The sequence below is a fragment of the Somniosus microcephalus genome, chromosome 23 (genome assembly GCF_052327205.1).
Source record: "Somniosus microcephalus isolate GS21.2 chromosome 23, FLI_Smic_1.0, whole genome shotgun sequence".
Classification (NCBI taxonomy): Eukaryota; Metazoa; Chordata; class Chondrichthyes; order Squaliformes; family Somniosidae; genus Somniosus; species Somniosus microcephalus.
This window is the reverse complement of record NC_141009.1, coordinates 56,550,198-56,573,201: the sequence shown is the minus strand read 5'-3', so window position 1 is coordinate 56,573,201 and position 23,004 is coordinate 56,550,198. Positions and strand designations below refer to the sequence as shown.

The 23,004-nt window shown below is 49.8% G+C and overlaps 1 protein-coding gene across 2 annotated transcripts in view; it reads right to left on the bottom strand.

Moving 5' to 3' along the window:
• LOC147101865 (uncharacterized) overlaps positions 1 to 21,782 on the bottom strand; it is a 110,297-nt gene extending 88,515 nt beyond the window's left edge. For both annotated transcript variants that reach the window (XM_085965874.1, XM_085965875.1), the window contains exon 1: positions 21,657 to 21,782. The gene's annotated coding sequence lies outside the window, so the exon portion shown is untranslated. The remainder of the gene's footprint in view (positions 1 to 21,656) is intronic.
• Between the last annotated feature and the right edge of the window lie 1,222 nt (positions 21,783 to 23,004).

Below are 23,004 nucleotides of genomic sequence, written 5' to 3'. Positions count from 1 at the left end.
GATGGGACAGTGTAGAGGGAGCTTTACTCTGTATCTAACCCGTGCTGTACCTGCCCTGGGCGTGTTTGATGGGACAGTGTAGAGGGAGCTTTACTCTGTATCTAACCCATGCTGTACCTGCCCTGGGAGTGTTTGATGGGACAGTGTAGAGGGAGTTTTACTCTGTATCTAACCCATGCTGTACCTGCCCTGGGAATGTTTGATTGGACAGTGTACAGGGTGCTTTGCTCTGTATCTAACCTGTGCTATACCTGCCCTGGGAGTGTTTGATGGGACAGTGTAGAGGGAGCTTCACTCTGTATCTAACCCGTGCTGTACCTGCCCTGGGAGTGTTTCATGGAACAGTGTAGAGGGAGCTTTACTCTGTATCTAACCCGTGCTGTTCCTGCCCTGGGAGTGTTGGATGGGACAGTGTAGAGGGAGCTTCACTCTGTATCTAACCCGTGCTGTACCTGACCTGGGAGTGTTTGATGGGACAGTGTAGAGGGAGCTTTACTCTGTATCTAACCTGTGCTGTACCTGCCCTGGGACTGTTTGATGGGACAGTGTAGAGGGAGCTTTACTCTGTATCTAACCCGTGCTGTACCTGACCTGGGAGTGTTTGATGGGACAGCGTAGAGGGAGCTTTACTCTGTATCTAACCCATGCTGTACCTGCCCTGGGAATGTTTGATGGGACAGTGTACAGGGAGATTTACTCTGTATCTAACCCGTGCTGTACCTGCCCTGGGAGTGTTTGATGGGACAGTGTAGAGGGAGCTTTACTCTGTATCAAACCCGTGCTGTACCTGCCATGGGAGCGTTTGATGGAACAGTGTAGAGGGAGCTTTACTCTGTATCTAACCCGTGCTGTACCTGCCCTGGGAATGTTTGATGGGACAGGGTAGAGGGAGCTTTACTCTGTATCTAACCTGTGCTGTACCTGCCCTGGGAGTGTTTGATGGGACAGTATAGAGGGAGCTTTACTCTGTATCAAACCCGCGCTGTACCTGCCCTGAGAGTGTTTGATGGGACAGTGTAGAGGGAGCTTTAATGTGTATCAAACCCGTGCTGTACCTGCCCTGGGAGCGTTTGATGGGACAGTGCAGAGGGAGCTTTACTCTGTATTTAACCCGTGCTGTACCTGCCCTGTGAGTGTTTGATGGGACAGTGTAGAGGGAGCTTTACTCTGTATCTAACCGGTGCTGTACCTGCCCTGGGAGTGTTTGATGGGAGATTGTAGAGGGAGCTTTACTCTGTATCTAACCCATGCTGTACCTGCCCTGGGAGTGTTTGATGGGACAGTGTAGAGGGAGCTTTACTCTGTATCTGACCCGTGCTGTACCTGACCTGGGAGTGTTTGATGGGACAGCGTAGAGGGAGCTTTACTCTGTATCTAACCCATGCTGTACCTGCCCGGGGAATGTTTGATGGGACAGTGTAGAGGGAGCTTTACCCTATATCTAACCTGTGCTGTACCTGCCCTGGGAGTGTTGATGGGACAGTATAGAGGGAGCTTTACTCTGTATCTAACCTGCGCTGTACCTGCCCTGGGAGTGTTTGATGGGACAGTGTAGAGGGAGCTTTAATCTGTATCAAACCCGTGCTGTACCTGCCCTGGGAGCGTTTGATGGGACAGTGTAGACGGAGCTTTACTCTGTATCTAACTCGTGCTGTACTTGCCCAGGGAGTGTTTGATGGGACAGTGTACAGGGAGATTTACTCTGTATCTAACCCGTGCTGTACCTGCCCTGGGAGTGTTTGATGGGACAGTGTAGAGGGAGCTTTACTCTGTATCTAACCCGTGCTGCACCTGACCTGGGAGTGTTTGATGGAACAGCGTAGAGGGAGCTTTACTCTGTATCTAACCCATGCTGTACCTGCCCTGGGAATGTTTGATGGGACAGTGTACAGGGAGCTTTGCTCTGTATCTAACCTGTGCTGTACCTGCCCTGGGAGTGTTTGATGGGACAGTGTAGAGGGAGCTTTACTCTATATCTAACCCGTGCTGTAGCTGCCCTGTGAGTGTTTGATGGGACAGTGTAGAGGGAGCTTTACTCTGTATCTAACCGGGGCTGTACCTGCCCTGGGAGTGTTTGATGCGACAGTGTAGAGGGAGCTTTACTCTATATCTAACCCGTGCTGTACCTGCCCTGTGAGTGTTTGATGGGACAGTGTAGAGGGAGCTTTACTCTGTATCTAACCGGGGCTGTACCTGCCCTGGGAGTGTTTGATGGGAGAGTGTAGAGGGAGCTTTACTCTGTATCTAACCCATGCTGTACCTGCCCTGGGAGTGTTTGATGGGACAGTGTAGAGGGAGCTTTACTCTGTATCTAACCCGTGCTGTACCTGACCTGGGAATGTTTGATGGGACAGCGCAGAGGGAGCTTTACTCTGTATCTAACCCATGCTGTACCTGCCCTGGGAATGTTTGATGGGACAGTATAGAGGGAGCTTTACTCTGTATCTAACCTGCGCTGTACCTGCCCTCGGAGTGTTTGATGGGACAGTGTAGAGGGAGCTTTAATCTGTATCAAACCCGTGCTGTACCTGCCCTGGGAGCGTTTGATGGGACAGTGTAGACAGAGCTTTACTCTGTATCTAACTCGTGCTGTACTTGCCCAGGGAGTGTTTGATGGGACAGTGTACAGGGAGATTTACTCTGTATCTAACCCGTGCTGTACCTGCCCTGGGAGTGTTTGATGGGACAGTGTAGAGGGAGCTTTACTCTGTACCTAACCCGTGCTGTACCTGCCCTGGGAGTGTTTGATGGGACAGTGTAGAGGGAGCTTTACTCTGTATCTAACCTGTGCTGTACCTGACCTGGGAGTGTTTGATGGGACAGTGTAGAGGGAGCTTTACTCTATATCTAACCCGTGCTGTACCTGCCCTGGAAGTGTTTGATGGGACAGTGTAGAGGGAGCTTTACTCTGTATCAAACCCGTGCTGTACCTGCCCTGGGAGCGTCTGATGGGACAGTGTAGAGGGAGCTTTACTCTGTATCTAACCCGTGCTGTACCTGCCCCGGGAGCGTTTGATGGGACAGTGTAGAGGGAGCTTTACTCTGTATCTATCCCGTGCTGTACCTGCCCTGGGAATGTTTGATGGGACATGGTAGAGGGAGCTTTACTCTGTATCTAACCGGTGCTGCACCTGCCCTGGGAGTGTTTGATGGGACAGTATAGCGGGAGCTTTACTCTGTATCAAACCCGCGCTGTACCTGCCCTGAGAGTGTTTGATGGGACAGCGTAGAGGGAGCTTTAATCTGTATCAAACCCGTGCTGTACCTGCCCTGGGAGTGTTTGATGGGACAGTGTAGAGGGAGCTTTACTCTGTATCTAACCCGTGCTGTACCTGCCCTGGTCGTGTTTGATGGGACAGTGTAGAGGGAGCTTTACTCTGTATCTAACCCATGCTGTACCTGCCCTGGGAGTGTTTGATGGGACAGTGTAGAGGGAGTTTTACTCTGTATCTAACCCATGCTGTACCTGCCCTGGGAATGTTTGATTGGACAGTGTACAGGGTGCTTTGCTCTGTATCTAACCTGTGCTATACCTGCCCTGGGAGTGTTTGATGGGACAGTATAGAGGGAGCTTTACTCTGTATCTAACCCGCGTTGTACCTGCCCTGGGAGTGTTTGATGGGACAGTGTAGAGGGAGCTTTACTCTGTATCAAACCCGTGCTGTACCTGCCCTGGGAGCGTTTGATGGGACAGTGTAGAGGGAGCTTCACTCTGTATCTAACCCGTGCTGTACCTGCCCTGGGAGTGTTTCATGGAACAGTGTAGAGGGAGCTTTACTCTGTATCTAACCCGTGCTGTTCCTGCCCTGGGAGTGTTGGATGGGACAGTGTAGAGGGAGCTTCACTCTGTATCTAACCCGTGCTGTACCTGACCTGGGAGTGTTTGATGGGACAGTGTAGAGGGAGCTTTACTCTGTATCTAACCTGTGCTGTACCTGCCCTGGGACTGTTTGATGGGACAGTGTAGAGGGAGCTTTACTCTGTATCTAACCCGTGCTGTACCTGACCTGGGAGTGTTTGATGGGACAGCGTAGAGGGAGCTTTACTCTGTATCTAACCCATGCTGTACCTGCCCTGGGAATGTTTGATGGGACAGTGTACAGGGAGATTTACTCTGTATCTAACCCGTGCTGTACCTGCCCTGGGAGTGTTTGATGGGCAGTGTAGAGGGAGCTTTACTCTGTATCAAACCCGTGCTGTACCTGCCATGGGAGCGTTTGATGGAACAGTGTAGAGGGAGCTTTACTCTGTATCTAACCCGTGCTGTACCTGCCCTGGGAATGTTTGATAGGACAGGGTAGAGGGAGCTTTACTCTGTATCTAACCTGTGCTGTACCTGCCCTGGGAGTGTTTGATGGGACAGTATAGAGGGAGCTTTACTCTGTATCAAACCCGCGCTGTACCTGCCCTGAGAGTGTTTGATGGGACAGTGTAGAGGGAGCTTTAATGTGTATCAAACCCGTGCTGTACCTGCCCTGGGAGCGTTTGATGGGACAGTACAGAGGGAGCTTTACTCTGTATTTAACCCGTGCTGTACCTGCCCTGTGAGTGTTTGATGGGACAGTGTAGAGGGAGCTTTACTCTGTATCTAACCGGTGCTGTACCTGCCCTGGGAGTGTTTGATGGGAGATTGTAGAGGGAGCTTTACTCTGTATCTAACCCATGCTGTACCTGCCCTGGGAGTGTTTGATGGGACAGTGTAGAGGGAGCTTTACTCTGTATCTGACCCGTGCTGTACCTGACCTGGGAGTGTTTGATGGGACAGCGTAGAGGGAGCTTTACTCTGTATCTAACCCATGCTGTACCTGCCCGGGGAATGTTTGATGGGACAGTGTAGAGGGAGCTTTACCCTATATCTAACCTGTGCTGTACCTGCCCTGGGAGTGTTGATGGGACAGTATAGAGGGAGCTTTACTCTGTATCTAACCTGCGCTGTACCTGCCCTGGGAGTGTTTGATGGGACAGTGTAGAGGGAGCTTTAATCTGTATCAAACCCGTGCTGTACCTGCCCTGGGAGCGTTTGATGGGACAGTGTAGACGGAGCTTTACTCTGTATCTAACTCGTGCTGTACTTGCCCAGGGAGTGTTTGATGGGACAGTGTACAGGGAGATTTACTCTGTATCTAACCCGTGCTGTACCTGCCCTGGGAGTGTTTGATGGGACAGTGTAGAGGGAGCTTTACTCTGTATCTAACCCGTGCTGCACCTGACCTGGGAGTGTTTGATGGAACAGCGTAGAGGGAGCTTTACTCTGTATCTAACCCATGCTGTACCTGCCCTGGGAATGTTTGATGGGACAGTGTACAGGGAGCTTTGCTCTGTATCTAACCTGTGCTGTACCTGCCCTGGGAGTGTTTGATGGGACAGTGTAGAGGGAGCTTTACTCTATATCTAACCCGTGCTGTACCTGCCCTGTGAGTGTTTGATGGGACAGTGTAGAGGGAGCTTTACTCTGTATCTAACCGGGGCTGTACCTGCCCTGGGAGTGTTTGATGCGACAGTGTAGAGGGAGCTTTACTCTATATCTAACCCGTGCTGTACCTGCCCTGTGAGTGTTTGATGGGACAGTGTAGAGGGAGCTTTACTCTGTATCTAACCGGGGCTGTACCTGCCCTGGGAGTGTTTGATGGGAGAGTGTAGAGGGAGCTTTACTCTGTATCTAACCCATGCTGTACCTGCCCTGGGAGTGTTTGATGGGACAGTGTAGAGGGAGCTTTACTCTGTATCTAACCCGTGCTGTACCTGACCTGGGAGTGTTTGATGGGACAGCGCAGAGGGAGCTTTACTCTGTATCTAACCCATGCTGTACCTGCCCTGGGAATGTTTGATGGGACAGTATAGAGGGAGCTTTACTCTGTATCTAACCTGCGCTGTACCTGCCCTCGGAGTGTTTGATGGGACAGTGTAGAGGGAGCTTTAATCTGTATCAAACCCGTGCTGTACCTGCCCTGGGAGCGTTTGATGGGACAGTGTAGACAGAGCTTTACTCTGTATCTAACTCGTGCTGTACTTGCCCAGGGAGTGTTTGATGGGACAGTGTACAGGGAGATTTACTCTGTATCTAACCCGTGCTGTACCTGCCGTGGGAGTGTTTGATGGGACAGTGTAGAGGGAGCTTTACTCTGTACCTAACCCGTGCTGTACCTGCCCTGGGAGTGTTTGATGGGACAGTGTAGAGGGAGCTTTACTCTGTATCTAACCCGTGCTGTACCTGACCTGGGAGTGTTTGATGGGACAGTGTAGAGGGAGCTTTACTCTATATCTAACCCGTGCTGTACCTGCCCTGGAAGTGTTTGATGGGACAGTGTAGAGGGAGCTTTACTCTGTATCAAACCCGTGCTGTACCTGCCCTGGGAGCGTCTGATGGGACAGTGTAGAGGGAGCTTTACTCTGTATCTAACCCGTGCTGTACCTGCCCCGGGAGCGTTTGATGGGACAGTGTAGAGGGAGCTTTACTCTGTATCTATCCCGTGCTGTACCTGCCCTGGGAATGTTTGATGGGACATGGTAGAGGGAGCTTTACTCTGTATCTAACCGGTGCTGCACCTGCCCTGGGAGTGTTTGATGGGACAGTATAGCGGGAGCTTTACTCTGTATCAAACCCGCGCTGTACCTGCCCTGAGAGTGTTTGATGGGACAGTGTAGAGGGAGCTTTAATCTGTATCAAACCCGTGCTGTACCTGCCCTGGGAGTGTTTGATGGGACAGTGTAGAGGGAGCTTTACTCTGTATCTAACCCGTGCTGTACCTGCCCTGGGCGTGTTTGATGGGACAGTGTAGAGGGAGCTTTACTCTGTATCTAACCCATGCTGTACCTGCCCTGGGAGTGTTTGATGGGACAGTGTAGAGGGAGTTTTACTCTGTATCTAACCCATGCTGTACCTGCCCTGGGAATGTTTGATTGGACAGTGTACAGGGTGCTTTGCTCTGTATCTAACCTGTGCTATACCTGCCCTGGGAGTGTTTGATGGGACAGTATAGAGGGAGCTTTACTCTGTATCTAACCCGCGTTGTACCTGCCCTGGGAGTGTTTGATGGGACAGTGTAGAGGGAGCTTTACTCTGTATCAAACCCGTGCTGTACCTGCCCTGGGAGCGTTTGATGGGACAGTGTAGAGGGAGCTTCACTCTGTATCTAACCCGTGCTGTACCTGCCCTGGGAGTGTTTCATGGAACAGTGTAGAGGGAGCTTTACTCTGTATCTAACCCGTGCTGTTCCTGCCCTGGGAGTGTTGGATGGGACAGTGTAGAGGGAGCTTCACTCTGTATCTAACCCGTGCTGTACCTGACCTGGGAGTGTTTGATGGGACAGTGTAGAGGGAGCTTTACTCTGTATCTAACCTGTGCTGTACCTGCCCTGGGACTGTTTGATGGGACAGTGTAGAGGGAGCTTTACTCTGTATCTAACCCGTGCTGTACCTGACCTGGGAGTGTTTGATGGGACAGCGTAGAGGGAGCTTTACTCTGTATCTAACCCATGCTGTACCTGCCCTGGGAATGTTTGATGGGACAGTGTACAGGGAGATTTACTCTGTATCTAACCCGTGCTGTACCTGCCCTGGGAGTGTTTGATGGGACAGTGTAGAGGGAGCTTTACTCTGTATCAAACCCGTGCTGTACCTGCCATGGGAGCGTTTGATGGAACAGTGTAGAGGGAGCTTTACTCTGTATCTAACCCGTGCTGTACCTGCCCTGGGAATGTTTGATGGGACAGGGTAGAGGGAGCTTTACTCTGTATCTAACCTGTGCTGTACCTGCCCTGGGAGTGTTTGATGGGACAGTATAGAGGGAGCTTTACTCTGTATCAAACCCGCGCTGTACCTGCCCTGAGAGTGTTTGATGGGACAGTGTAGAGGGAGCTTTAATGTGTATCAAACCCGTGCTGTACCTGCCCTGGGAGCGTTTGATGGGACAGTGCAGAGGGAGCTTTACTCTGTATTTAACCCGTGCTGTACCTGCCCTGTGAGTGTTTGATGGGACAGTGTAGAGGGAGCTTTACTCTGTATCTAACCCATGCTGTACCTGCCCTGGGAGTGTTTGATGGGACAGTGTAGAGGGAGCTTTACTCTGTATCTGACCCATGCTGTACCTGACCTGGGAGTGTTTGATGGGACAGCGTAGAGGGAGCTTTACTCTGTATCTAACCCATGCTGTACCTGCCCGGGGAATGTTTGATGGGACAGTGTAGAGGGAGCTTTACCCTATATCTAACCTGTGCTGTACCTGCCCTGGGAGTGTTGATGGGACAGTATAGAGGGAGCTTTACTCTGTATCTAACCTGCGCTGTACCTGCCCTGGGAGTGTTTGATGGGACAGTGTAGAGGGAGCTTTAATCTGTATCAAACCCGTGCTGTACCTGCCCTGGGAGCGTTTGATGGGACAGTGTAGACGGAGCTTTACTCTGTATCTAACTCGTGCTGTACTTGCCCAGGGAGTGTTTGATGGGACAGTGTACAGGGAGATTTACTCTGTATCTAACCCGTGCTGTACCTGCCCTGGGAGTGTTTGATGGGACAGTGTAGAGGGAGCTTTACTCTGTATCTAACCCGTGCTGCACCTGACCTGGGAGTGTTTGATGGAACAGCGTAGAGGGAGCTTTACTCTGTATCTAACCCATGCTGTACCTGCCCTGGGAATGTTTGATGGGACAGTGTACAGGGAGCTTTGCTCTGTATCTAACCTGTGCTGTACCTGCCCTGGGAGTGTTTGATGGGACAGTATAGAGGGAGCTTTACTCTGTATCTAACCCGCGCTGTACCTGCCCTGGGAGTGTTTGATGGGACAGTGTAGAGGGAGCTTTACTCTGTATCAAACCCGTGCTGTACCTGCCCTGGGAGCGTTTGATGGGACAGTGTAGAGGGAGCTTTACTCTGTATCTAACCCGTGCTGTACCCGCCCTGGGAGCGTTTGATGGGACAGTGTAGAGGGAGCTTTACTCTGTATCTAACCCGTGCTGTACCTGCCCTGGGAGTGTTTGATGGGACAGTGTAGAGGGAGCTTCACTCTGTATCTAACCCGTGCTGTACCTGCCCTGGGAGTGTTTCATGGAACAGTGTAGAGGGAGCTTTACTCTGTATCTAACCCGTGCTGTTCCTGCCCTGGGAGTGTTGGATGGGACAGTGTAGAGGGAGATTCACTCTGTACCTAACCCGTGCTGTGCCTGACCTGGGAGTGTTTGATGGGACAGTGTAGAGGGAGCTTTACTCTGTATCTAACCTGTGCTGTACCTGCCCTGGGAGTGTTTGATGGGACAGTGTAGAGGAAGCTTTACTCTGTATCTAACCCGTGCTGTACCTGCCCTGGGAGTGTTTGATGGGACAGTGTAGAGGGAGATTTACTCTGTATCTTACCCGTGCTGTACCTGCCCTGGGAGTGTTTGATGGGACAGTGTAGAGGGAGCTTTACTCTGTATCTAACCCGTGCTGGACCTGCCCTGGGAGTGTTTGATGGGACAGTGTAGAGGGGAACTTTACTCTGTATCTAACCCGTACTGTACCTGCCCTGGGAGTGTTTGATGGGACAGTGTAGAGGGAGCTTTACTCTGTATCAAACCCGTGCTGTACCTGCCCTGGGAGCGTTTGATGGAACAGTGTAGAGGGAGCTTTACTCTGTATCTAACCGGTGCTGTACCTGCCCTGGGAGTGTTTGATGGGACAGTATAGCGGGAGCTTTACTCTGTATCAAACCCGCGCTGTACCTGCCCTGAGAGTGTTTGATGGGACAGTGTAGAGGGAGCTTTAATCTGTATCAAACCCGTGCTGTACCTGCCCTGGGAGCGTTTGATGGGACAGTGTAGAGGGAGCTGTACTCTGTATCTAACCCGTGCTGTACCTGCCCTGGGAGTGTTTGATGGGACAGTGTAGAGGGAGCTTTACTCTGTATCTAACCCGTGCTGTACCTGCCCTGGGAGTGTTTGATGGGACAGTGTAGAGGGAGCTTTACTCTATATGTAACCCGTGCTGTACCAGCCCTGGAAGTGTTTGATGCGACAGTGTAGAGGGAGCTTTACTCTGTATCTAACCTGTGCTGTACCTGCCCTGGGACTGTTTGATGGGACAGTGTAGAGGGAGCTTTACTCTGTATCAAACCCGTGCTGTACCTGCCATGGGAGCGTTTGATGGGACAGTGTAGAGGGAGCTTTACTCTGTATCTAACCCGTGCTGTACCTGCCCTGGGAGCGTTTGATGGGACAGTGTAGAGGGATCTTTACTCTATATCTAACCCGTGCTGTGCCTGCCCTGGGAGTGTTTGATGGGACAGTGTAGAGGGAGCTTTACTCTATATCTAACCCGTGCTGTACCTGCCCTGTGAGTGTTTGATGGGACAGTGTAGAGGGAGCTTTACTCTGTAACTAACCGGTGCTGTACCTGCCCTGGGAGTGTTTGATGGGAGAGTGTAGAGGGAGCTTTACTCTGTATCTGACCCGTGCTGTACCTGACCTGGGAGTGTTTGATGGGACAGCGTAGAGGGAGCTTTACTCTGTATCTAACCAATGCTGTACCTGCCCGGGTAATGTTTGATGGGACAGTGTAGAGGGAGCTTTACCCTATATCTAACCTGTGCTGTACCTGCCCTGGGAGTGTTGATGGGACAGTATAGAGGGAGCTTTACTCTGTATCTAACCTGCGCTGTACCTGCCCTGGGAGTATTTGATGGGACAGTGTAGAGGGAGCTTTAATCTGTATCTAACCCATGCTGTACCTGCCCTGGGAGTGTTTGATGGGACAGTGTAGAGGGAGCTTTAATCTGTATCAAACCCGTGCTGTACCTGCCCTGGGAGCGTTTGATGGGACAGTGTAGACGGAGCTTTACTCTGTATCTAACTCGTGCTGTACTTGCCCAGGGAGTGTTTGATGGGACTGTACAGGGAGATTTACTCTGTATCTAACCCGTGCTGTACCTGCCCTGGGAGCGTTCGATGGGACAGTGTAGACGGAGCTTTACTCTGTATCTAACCCGTGCTGTACTTGCCCAGGGAGTGTTTGATGGGACAGTGTACAGGGACATTTACTCTGTATCTAACCCGTGCTGTACCTGACCTGGGAGTGTTTGATGGGACAGTGTAGAGGGAGCTTTACTCTGTATCAAACCCGTGCTGTACCTGCCCTGGGAGCGTTTGATGGGACAGTGTAGAGGGAGCTTTACTCTGTATCTAACCCGTGCTGTACCTGCCCTGGGAGTGTTACATGGGACAGTGTAGAGGGAGCTTTACTCTGTATCTAACCCGCGCTGTACCTGCCCTGGGAGTGTTTGATGGGACAGTGTAGAGGGAGCTTTAATCTGTATCAAACCTGTGCTGTACCTGCCCTGGGAGCGTTTGATGGGACAGTGTAGACGGAGCTTTGCTCTTTATCTAACCCGTGCTGTACTTGCCCAGGGAGTGTTTGATGGGACAGTGTACAGGGAGATTTACTCTGTATCTAACCCGTGCTGTACCTGCCCTGGGAGTGTTTGATGGGACAGTGTAGAGGGAGCTTTACTCTGTATCTAACCCCTGCTGTTCCTGCCCTGGGAGTGTTTGATGGGACAGTGTAGAGGGAGCTTCACTCTGTATCTATCTCATGCTGTACCTGCCCTGGGAGTGTTTAATGGGACAGTGTAGAGGGAGCTTTACTCTGTATCAAACCCGTGCTGGACCTGCCCTGGGAGCGTTTGATGGGACAGTGTCGAGGGAGCTTTACTCTGTATCTAATCCGTGCTGTACCTCCCCTGGGAGCGTTTGATGGGACAGTGTAGAGGGAGCTTTACTCTGTATCTAACCCGTGCTGTACCTGCCCTGGGAGTGCTTGATGGGACAGTGTAGAGGGAGCTTCACTCTGTATCTAACCCGTGCTGTCCCTGCCCTGGGAGTGTTTCATGGGACAGTGTAGAGGGAGCTTTACTCTCTATCGAACCCGTGCTGTTCCTGCCCTGGGAGTGTTTGATGGGACAGTGCAGAGGGAGCTTCACTCTTTATCTATCTCATGCTGTACCTGCCCTGGGAGTGTTTAATGGGACAGTGTAGAGGGAGCTTTACTCTGTATCTAACCCCGTGCTGTCCCTGCCCTGGGAATGTTTGATGGGACAGTGTAGAGGGAACTTTACTCTGTATCTAACCCGTGCTGTACCTGCCCTGGGAGTGTTTGATGGGACATTGTTGAGGGAGCTTTACTCTGTATCTAACCCGTGCTGTACCTGCCCTGGGAATGTTTGATGGGACAGTGTAGAGGGAGCTTTACTCTGTATCTAACCCGTGCTGTACCTGACCTGGGAGTGTTTGATGGGACAGTGCAGAGGGAGCTTTACTCTATATCTAACCCGTGCTGTACCTGCCCTGCGAGTGTTTGATGGGACAGTGTAGAGGGGAACTTTACTCTGTATCTAACCCGTGCTGTACCTGCCCTGGGAGTGTTTGATGGGACAGTGTAGAGGGAGCTTTACTCTGTATCTAACCCGTGCTGTACCTGCCCTGGGAGCGTTTGATGGGACAGTGTAGAGGGAACATTACTTTGTATCTAACGCGTGCTGTACCTGACCTGGGAGTGTTTGATGGGACAGCGTAGAGGGAGCTTTACTCTGTATCTAACCCATGCTGTACCTGCCCTGGGAATGTTTGATGGGACAGCGTAGAGGGCGCTTTACTCTGTATCTAACCTATGCTGTACCTGCCCTGGGAGTGTTTGATGGGACAGTATAGAGGGAGCTTTACTCTGTATCTAACCCGCGCTGTACCTGCCCTGGGAGCGTTTGATGGGACAGTGTAGAGGGAGCTTTACTCTGATCTAACCCGTGCTGTACCTGCCCTGGGAGTGTTTGATGGGACAGTGTAGAGGGAGCTTTACTCTGTATCTAACCCATGCTCTACCTGCCCTGGGAGCGTTTGATGGGACAGTGTAGAGGGAGCTTTACTCTGTATCTAACTCGTGCTGTACCTGCCCTGGGAGCGTTTGATGGGACAGTGTAGAGGGAGCTTTACTCTGTATCTAACCCGTGCTGTACCTGCCCTGGGAGTGTTTAATGGGGCAGTGTAGAGGGAGCTTTACTCTGTATGTGACCCGTGCTGTACCTGCCCTGGGAGTGTTTGATGGGGCAGTGTAGAGGGAGCTTTACTCTGTATCTGACCCGTGCTGTACCTGCCCTGGGAGTCTTTGATGGGGCAGTGTAGAGGGAGCTTTACTCTGTATCTAACCCGTGCTGTACCTGCCCTGGGAGCGTTTGATGGGACAGTGTAGAGGGAGCTTTACTCTGCATCTAACCCGTGCTGTACCTGCCCTGGGAGCGTTTGATGGGACAGTGTCGAGGGAGCTTTACTCTGTATCTAACCCGTGCTGTACCTGCCCTGGGAGTGTTTGATGGGGCAGTGTAGAGGGAGCTTTACTCTGTATGTGACCCGTGCTGTACCTGCCCTGGGAGTGTTTGATGGGGCAGTGTAGAGGGAGCTTTACTCTGTATCTGACCCGTGCTGTACCTGCCCTGGGAGTCTTTGGTGGGGCAGTGTAGAGGGAGCTTTACTCTGTATCTAACCCGTGCTGTACCTGCCCTGGGAGTGTTTGATGGGGCAGTGTAGAGGGAGCTTTACTCTGTATCAAACCCGTGCTGTTCCTGCCCTGGGAGTGTTTGATGGGACAGTGTAGAGGGAGCTTCACTCTGTATCTAACCCGTGCTGTACCTGCCCTGGGAGTGTTTAATGGGACAGTGTAGAGGGAGCTTTACTCTGTATCTAACCCGCGCTGTACCTGCCCTGGGAGTGTTTGATGGGACAGTGTAGAGGGAGCTTTACTCTGTGTCTAACCCACGCTGTACCTGCCCTGGGAGTGTTTGATGGGACAGTGTAGAGGGAGCTTTACTCTGTATCTAACCCGTGCTGTACCTGCCCTGGGAGCGTTTGATGGGACAGTGTCGAGGGAGCTTTACTCTGTATCTTACCCGTGCTGTACCTGCCCTGGGAGTGTTTGATGGGGCAGTGTAGAGGGAGCTTTACTCTGTATCTAACCTGTGCTGTACCTGCCCTGGGCGTGTTTGATGGGACAGTATAGAGGGAGCTTTACTCTGTATCTAACCCGTACTGTACCTGCCCTGGGAGTGTTTGATGGGATAGTGTAGAGGGAGCTTTACTCTGTATCTAACCCGTGCTGTACCTGCCCTGGGAGTGTTTGATGGGATAGTGTAGAGTGAGCTTTACTCTGTATCTTCCCTGTGGTGTACTTGACCTGGGAGTGTTTGATGGGACAGTGTAGAGGGAGCTTTACTCTGTATCTAACCCGCGCTGTACCTGCCCTGGGAGTGTTTGATGGGACAGTGTAGAGGGAGCTTCACTCTGTATCTTACCCTTGCTGTACTTGACCTGGGAGTGTTTGATGGGACAGTGTAGAGGGAGCTTTACTCTATATCTAACCTGTGCTGTACCTGCCCTGGGAGTGTTTGGTAGCAAGACTAGATGTGACCAATGGAAATTGGTTACCCGATCACCAACGTGTACATTCCTCAGCTGAAGGAGCAGAAAAATTCACCTGAAATGAAATCTTTAATAAAATAGGATTTTCTTGGTTCAGTTATTGCATTTGTGCCTTTCATGTTATTGGAAAGGGAGTCATGTGCAGAACTTGGAACTCAATTTAAATAAAGTACATAATGTAGAGTTGAAATATAAAGATTGATGAAGGCAGTGTGTGTTCCAGTGCTAAAAGTGAATTAAATTGAAAGCACAATCGACACACTGGTGGATAATGCCAAATACAAAAAGACTTGCATTTATATAGTGCCTATAGAGCCAATGACATCAGGTGTTGCCACTGAGCCACAGCTGATACTGTCTGTAACCCCTCAGTTCTGTAGCTAGGATGTAGGTAGTGAGTTAGAAGAGACTTGGAGCACACAATGAATCTCAGTGTACAGGTAAGAAAAAACAAATCGTGTTGTCTACATAAGGCCCTGGGCATAGATCCCACATATTAACTGTTGTGGCGGCTGGGCATCTGGACCTCACTGGGCCTGTGTAGAGAGATAAGAACATAAGGAGGTCCAGGGTGAGTATGGGCCATTCACCATGTCAAGCCCACTCATCCAGTAACCTCCTCCTACCCTACAAGCCTCTGAGATATCCGCGCTCCTCCAATTCTAGCCTCTTGTGCATCCCTAATTTTAATCGCTCCACCATTGCCTTCAGCTGTCTAGGCCCTAAACTCTGGAATAACCTCCCTAAATCTCTCAACCTCCCTCTCCTCCTTTAAGATGCTCCTTAAAACTGACCTCTTTGACCAAGCATTTGGTCACCTGTCCTAATATCGCCTTATCAGGCTCGGTGCCAAGTTTTGTTTGATAACGCTCCTGTGAAGCGCCTTGGGACATTTTATTACGTTAAAGGCGCTATATAAATGCAAGTTGTTGTTGTTGATTATTCTGTCATGAACTTTCCCCTCAACACCACCACACTTTGATCCTCTATGTTAAGGAGCATTAAGTTTCTTCCCTTACCTCCCTTGGGGAAAACAATCAAGCAATGCTACTAATATTGCTCTAACCATCAATTTTCCTGCTCAACGGATATCTTTGAGTAGGATCACCTGCATAAATCCATTGTCTCTGTGGAACACAAGCTCTGGAGACATGTGGACAGATGGGCAAAGTCATAGAATCATACACCACAGAAGGGAGCCATTCGGCCCACTGTGCCTACAGCTGGTTCTTTGAAAGAGCTATCCAATTTGTCTCACTCCCATGCTCTTTCCCCTATAGTATGTATAGGGGATTTAATAATTAGGGGGATAGCATCCTCTGTAGCCATGATTGAGAATCCCGAAGCGTGCGTTGCCTACCTGTTGCCAGCGTAAGGAATATCTCGATGTGGCTGGAAAGGAATTTGGAAAGGGAAGGGGAAGATCCAGTTGTCGTGGACATGTCAGGACCAATGACATAGGGAAGAAAAGGGAGGAGGTCCTGCTGAGGGAGTATCAGGAGTTAGGACCTAGATTAAAAAGCAGGACCTCAAGGATTATTACCTGAGCCACCTGCTGATTGACATAGGGACAAACAGATCAGGAAGGTGAACACGTGGCTATAGGAGTGGTGTGGGAAGGAGGGGCTCCATTTCATGGGACACTGGCACCAGTACTGGGAAAGGAGGGAGCTGTACTGTTGGGAACAGGCTACACCTGAACTGGGCTGGGACCCAAGTCCAAGCAGAAAGGATAATTGGGTTGGTAAAAAGGACTGTAAACTAATCAGTTGTGTCAGCTGTGGTTCAGCTGGTAGCACACTCGCCTCTGAGTCAGAAGGTTGTGGGTTCATAGTCCCACTCCAGGGACTTGAGCACATAAAGCTAGGCTGACACTCCAGTGCAGTGCTGAGGGATTACCGCATTGTCGGAGGTACCGTCTTTAGAATGAGATGTTAAACCGAGGCCCCATCTGCTCTCTCAGATGGATGTAAAAGATCCCACGGCACTATTTCGAAGAAGAGCAGGGAGAGTTATCCCTGGTGTCCTGGGGCCAATATTTATCCCTCAACCAACATAACAAAAACAGATTATCTGGTAATTATCACATTGCTGTTTGTGGGACCTTGCTGTGCACAAATTGGCTGCTGCATTTCCCACATTATAACAGTGACTCCACTTCAAAAGTACTTCATTGGCTGTAAATCGCTTTAAGATGTCCAGTGCTCGTGAAAGGCGCTATATAAATGTAAGTCTTTCTTTAATCAAAGGGGGAGGGTTCAGTCAGACACAATAGTGAAAATGATAGCTTAAAGATTTTTTAAAAAGGGATCAGAGCGGAGTTCAGGTCACAATCAATGATATCAATACTCCAGGTGAAGGGAATACTAACGTTGTTACAGCAGGAATGACAAATAAGAAACGTGTGAAGTTAAACGGTGCGAGAAAGACAGCATCAGGGCAGAAGGACAGCTTAGGGTCTCTTGCCCAAATAAAAGTTTTATACACTAACACATGGAGTATAAGAAATAAATTGAATGAATTAGAGGCTCAAATACAGCTTAGAGGGTATGACATGGTGGCCATTACTGAGACATGGCTGCAAGCTGGTCATGATTGGGAGTTAAATATTCCAGGTTATAAGGTCTTTAGAAAGAATAGGGAAACTGGAAGAGGAGGAGGGGTAGCCTTATTGATTACAACATTAGTAAGAGAGGATATAGGTAAGGGAAAGCAATCAGCGGAGACTCTGTGGTTAGAATTGAAGAATAGGAAAGGACTTAAAACTGCAATGGGAGTTGTCTACAGACCTCCTGATAGCAGCAATGCATTCATTCAGAGATTAGAAAAAGCAAAGTTGTTTTAATGGGAGACTTTAATTTGATTGGGAAGAGCAGAGCAGCTCATCAGAAAGGTAATGAATTTCTTGAGTACATTCAAGATACAGGAAACTTTCTGGTATCCGGCACCGATGGGACCGGCGTGTTGCCGGTTTATCAAAAATTCCGGATGACTGAGCGGGTTATCTACCCAGGCTATTTTTAACAAAGAAAAATTTAAAAATCAGGAAATGTGCAATATACAGTAATTGGGTACTCACCTACAGAATGTTGTGTTAAATGGATGGTGGAAGATGCTTGATTAAGTACAGTACTGCCAGTTGAGGGTAATCCATAACTCTTTAATTACTTAACAGTAAAACAAATCTTATAAACGACTTAACAGTAAAACAAAACTTATAAACAACTGTACAGTACAGTATAAAGTACTGTACGGTGGTTGACTGTACACTTATTCCAAGCCAACTGGTTCATCAGGAATATCCATGCCAGCTGGGTCATCAGGATCATGCACTTCAACAGATTCTTCAGGCACTTCCACTGCTTCAACTCTTTTGGAAGCTTTCCTAAACATGTCTCGGATGTCTGCTTGCTTAGTGGACTCTTGCCTTCTTTGTAGAAAGGTGGAATGCAGAATATGGAGGTGCATAACTTCTTGGGCAGAATAGCAAGAATGGCTTTCAGCAAATTTAAGTAATGAAACAAAATCTTCTGCAGCTTTAGCCCAAGAAATCTTGTTCTCTTCAGAAATCTCATCCTCTTCACTTTCCATCTCACTTTCCTTTTCTTTCTTTGGATTCAAAACATTCTCCATTATTTCATCATCACTTAGCATATGCACAACAGCAACTTCTCTATCTGCATTAACCCACTGCTCAATATCACGTTCACTGAGGTGACGTAGAGGGTTTGCTGGGCCTACATTTTTCACCATGCCAGCCATTTCCATTACTGCAGTCCTCCGCGGACGAAGATTGAACCCACGAAATTCCTCCTCTGAAGAAGAACCTTCAGCAAACATTACAGAAGGCCACAATTTGCGCCAGGCTTGTCTCAAAGTGTGACTTTCACCAATTTCCAGGAACATGCAACATTAAAGATGGCATCTTTAAGATTGTATTCCTTCTGAAATGCGTGAATACCTGTATTGTCATCTTGGCTTATCAGTTTACGTAGGAAGTCTTTCTTGTAACGACACTTGAGATTTTGGATAACGCCCTGGTCCATGGGTTGTATGAGAGAAGTTACATTTGGTGGCAAATAAATGGTGAAAATATTTCCCGAAACCAACTCGGATTCATGCGGATGGGCTCTACAATTATCAAGCAATAAAATGCATTTGCTATCTTCAGGTTTCCCTATTCTATGGAAATGTTCCCTCACAGATGGAACAAAAATATGATGGAACCAATTTGAAAAGATTTCCTTATCCATCCAAGCATTTCTTTGAGCTTTGTACTCAACAGGTAAGTGCCACACATTCTTAAATGCACTGGGATTTTTATACTTCCCAATGACGAGAAGTTTAACCCGGTGTGATCCAGCAGCGTTTGCACATGTTAGCACGGTTACACGATCTTTATTTTTCTTGTAACCTGAAGCATTAGCCTCACTAGCCCCAGCAAGTGTTGATTCTGGCAAAAACCTCCAAAATAAGCCAGTTTCATCGGCATTATATATCTGTGCTGGTGACAAATTATGTTGCTGCACAATCCGATTGAAATAATCGCAGTATTCTTCTGCGGCGTCGTGATCAGCTGATTTCTTCTCCCCGGAAATATCGAGTCGTCGTATCCCGTGCCGTACCTTGAAGCACATTAGCCATCCATCAGAGAAAGCACACTTGTCAGTGAGCTCCATCTTTGCGTAGAAATCCTTCGCTTTTTCGATTAGCATGGGTCTGGAAATCGGAACACCCTCTGAACGCTTAAGAGAAAACCACTCATAAAGCACGGTATCCAGCTCTTCAAGCTTAGGCTTACGAAGCGTACGCCGTTTCTCTACACCCTTAGATGTCTCCGAGCTTGAATAAAACTTGAGCAGCTTATCCTTCTGCGATTTGATGTCGTAGATTGTTGACGAACAGATTTTGAATTCATTCATAATGTTGATACGCTTCTCTCCCCTTTCTAGTCGTTGGCATATATCGATTTTCTGTTTAAAAGTTCACACCACTCTCTTCCTTTTGGTTGGACCAACTTTTGGGATTTCCATAATGCGATCCAATGAGTACCAGCAGCGTGGGAGACACACAGTACTGTACCCCCGAAAAATGGCAGATCAGAAGGGACTACCGGCAGCGTGGGAGAGTCAGACTCCTGATGCAGGGTTTCTGAGGTGTTCCGACTTCCGATAGCGCCAAGAGGCCAAGTAGTGGCAGTTTGGAGAACTACCCCCACTGACTAACTCAGCCACTGTTGGAGACTCGGACTCGGACTCGGCAACATTGCCGGTTATTGAGGTGTTGTTTTCGGAGCGAGAATTTTGCCAGTTAATAGAGCATTCCGGATATTTAGGTGCTGTTTAAACGAAAGTTTCCTGTAGTTTTCTGGAGCAACAAGAGGGCAGGCTGTACTAGATTTAGTAATGAGCAATGAGCCAGACTTAGTTAATAATCTAAAGTAAGGGAACATTTATCTAACAGTGATCATAACATGATCGAATTCTATGTCAGGAATGTAACACAGTTATTAAGATTTTAGATTTTGGCGAGGCTAACTTTAACAGGATGAGACAAGTGTCAGCTATGGTTCAGTGGGTAGCACTCTTGCCTCAGAGTCAGAAGGTTGTGGGTTCAAGTCCCACTCCAAAGACTAGAACACAACATTTTAGGCTGACACTCCAGTGCTGAGGGAGTGCTGCACTGTCGGAGGTGCCGCCTTTCGGACGAGACGTTAAACCGAAGCCCCGTCTGCTCTCTCAGACGTAAAAGATCCCATGACACTAATTCGAAGAAGAACAGGGGAGTTCTCCCCAGTGTCCTGGGCAATATTTATCCCTCAACCAACATCACTAAAACAGATTGGGGGAGAAATTCAGTATCGCCCCGTTTGGGGCACGATTATCGGCCGGGCGCAAAGTTTAGCGCCTGGCGCTAATTATCGCCTCCGACAGCAAACTTGGCTTTTATCACCCCTGGAGGTGATTGGAGCGCTAAATCAGGCGCTACACACCTCTCTTATGGCGCTAAGGCCGAGAAGCGAGGCGCTACCTCACAGCGCTGGCGAAGCTCATGTGATTTCAGTCAGCAATGGAACACAGACACACTGGCACCATCCAGTTCTTAAAGGGGAGTTCTGACGAATGGTCATCGACCTGAAACGTTAAAATTGTTTCTCTCTTCACAGATGCTGCTTGACCTGCTGAGTTTCTCCTGCATTTTCTGTTTTTATTTTAAAGGGGAGGATTGATCTTGCTCTCCATCCACATCCTGTTCATTGCAGCCTTGAATCTCGGCCTGAATCTCGGCCTGGAGAGACCTGTACATCAAATCTGCTGGAAAGAACAATGGAGAGGCCCAGGGAAAGAGCTCAGAGTGCAGCCCCCACAGTCTCTTCTAAATCGATACAAGGAAGGGCAAATCAAAACCAACCTGCAAAGTGCTGCTCAGCACCCAAAACTCCTTCACACAGCGTTGAATCTCTCCAGAGGTCTCTCTCTCTCAGAATACGTGGTGCAAAAATGTCACCGACAAAAAAATGCAGGAACTGGTCGCCTTTAAATAGCGCTCCCCTAGTCCCTTTCTGACAGCAGAACACTCCCCTCAACCTGTCGTTGCTAGCGGCAGGTGGTAAGGCAGGGGGCGCCACTCAATTTCTGGGCTGGGGCGCTAACAGGGCGTTGCGCACTCGACTGATGTCAAGATCTGCGTGCGCAGGAGATCGGGCGGTATTGTTTAGCGCCACCGCAATATGTCCGGTCAATTTCGCGAGAGGCGCAGATATCGCCGCGCCCGGGTGCTAGTTGCTTTGCGCCCCACTTAGCGCCCTCTTAAGGCACTAACGGGTGGCGCTACCAACTGAATTTTTCCCCCATTATCTGGTCATTATCACATTGCTGTTCCTGGGAGCTTTCTGTAGGCAAATACTACAGTTCCTACAGTACAACAGTGACTACACTTCAAAAGTAGTTCATTGGCTGTAAAGCGCTTTGGGATGTCCGAAGGTGGCGGAAGGCGCTATATAAATGCAAGTCTTTCTATTTGTGGGTGTGGCAGAAAAGCTGTTTCTGAGGAATATTCGCTCCCAGTGTTTAATTGTAACAGAAAACTCACAATCTCCAAAGGGGGAAAGGCACATTGAAATTGCAGGGAGCAGCTTGTGAGGGAAGACAAATAACTCAGTGTTTGTTTGTTAAATAAAACCTACTGCACAACCAACCAACCGACTGAATGAAATGGGTTTACCTGGCACACTGCTCGGTCACCTGGGAGAACTGTGTCCGTCACCCGGAGCCGCAGCCATTCTCGGGGAGCCGCGCCTGTGTACAGCTGCTCCGTTGCTCAGCGACACAGGACGCGTTCCTGAGCACGCTCGAGTTCGCCTTCTTCATTGTGGGAGTTCTTCCCTCCACTTAAAGAGACAGAGGGCACCAGAGCCATCAGGGGATCACCTCACTGGGGCACTCGGGCAACCCCTTCACAGTGCATTGCCTCACTGGGGCACTCGGGCAACCCCTTCACAGTGCATTGCCTCACTGGGGCACTAGGGCAACCCCTTCACAGTGCATTGCTTCACTGGGGCACTAGGGCAACCCCTTCACAGTGCATTGCTTCACTGGGGCACTAGGGCAACCCCTTCACAGTGCATTGCCTCACTGGGGCACTAGGGCAACCACTTCACAGTGCATTGCTTCACTGGGGCACTAGGGCAACCCCTTCACAGTGCATTGCTTCACTGGGGCACTAGGGCAACCCCTTCACAGTGCATTGCCTCACTGGGGCACTCGGGCAACCCCTTCACAGTGCATTGCCTCACTGGGGCACTAGGACAACCCCTTCACAGTGCATTGCCTCACTGGGGCACTAGGACAGCCCCTTCACAGTGCATTGCCTCACTGGGGCACAAGAACAACCCCTTCACAGTGCATTGCCTCACTGGGGCACTAGGGCAACCCCTTCACAGTGCATTGCCTCACTGGGGCACTAGGACAACCCCTTCACAGTGCATTGCCTCACTGGGGCACTAGGGCAACCCCTTCACAGTGCATTGCCTCACTGGGGCACTAGGGCAACCCCTTCACAGTGCATTGCCTCACTGGGGCACTAGGACAACCCCTTCACAGTGCATTGCCTCACTGGGGCACTAGGACAACCTCTTCACAGTGCATTGCCTCACTGGGGCACTAGGACAACGCCTTCACAGTGCATTGCCTCACTGGGGCACTAGGACAACCTCTTCACAGTGCATTGCCCCACTGGGGCACTCAGGCAACCCCTTCACAGTTCATTGCCTCACTGGGGCACTCGGGCAACCCCTTCACAGTGCATTGCCTCACTAGGGCACAAGGGCAACCCCTTCACAGTGCATTGCCTCACTGGGGCACTAGGACAACCCCTTCACAGTGCATTGCCTCACTGGGGCACTAGGACAACCTCTTCACAGTGCATTGCCTCACTGGGGCACTAGGACAAACCCTTCACAGTGCATTGCCTCACTGGGGCACTAGGACAACCCCTTCACAGTGCATTGCCTCACTGGGGCACTAGGACAACCCCTTCACAGTGCATTGCCTCACTGAGGCAGTAGGGCAAC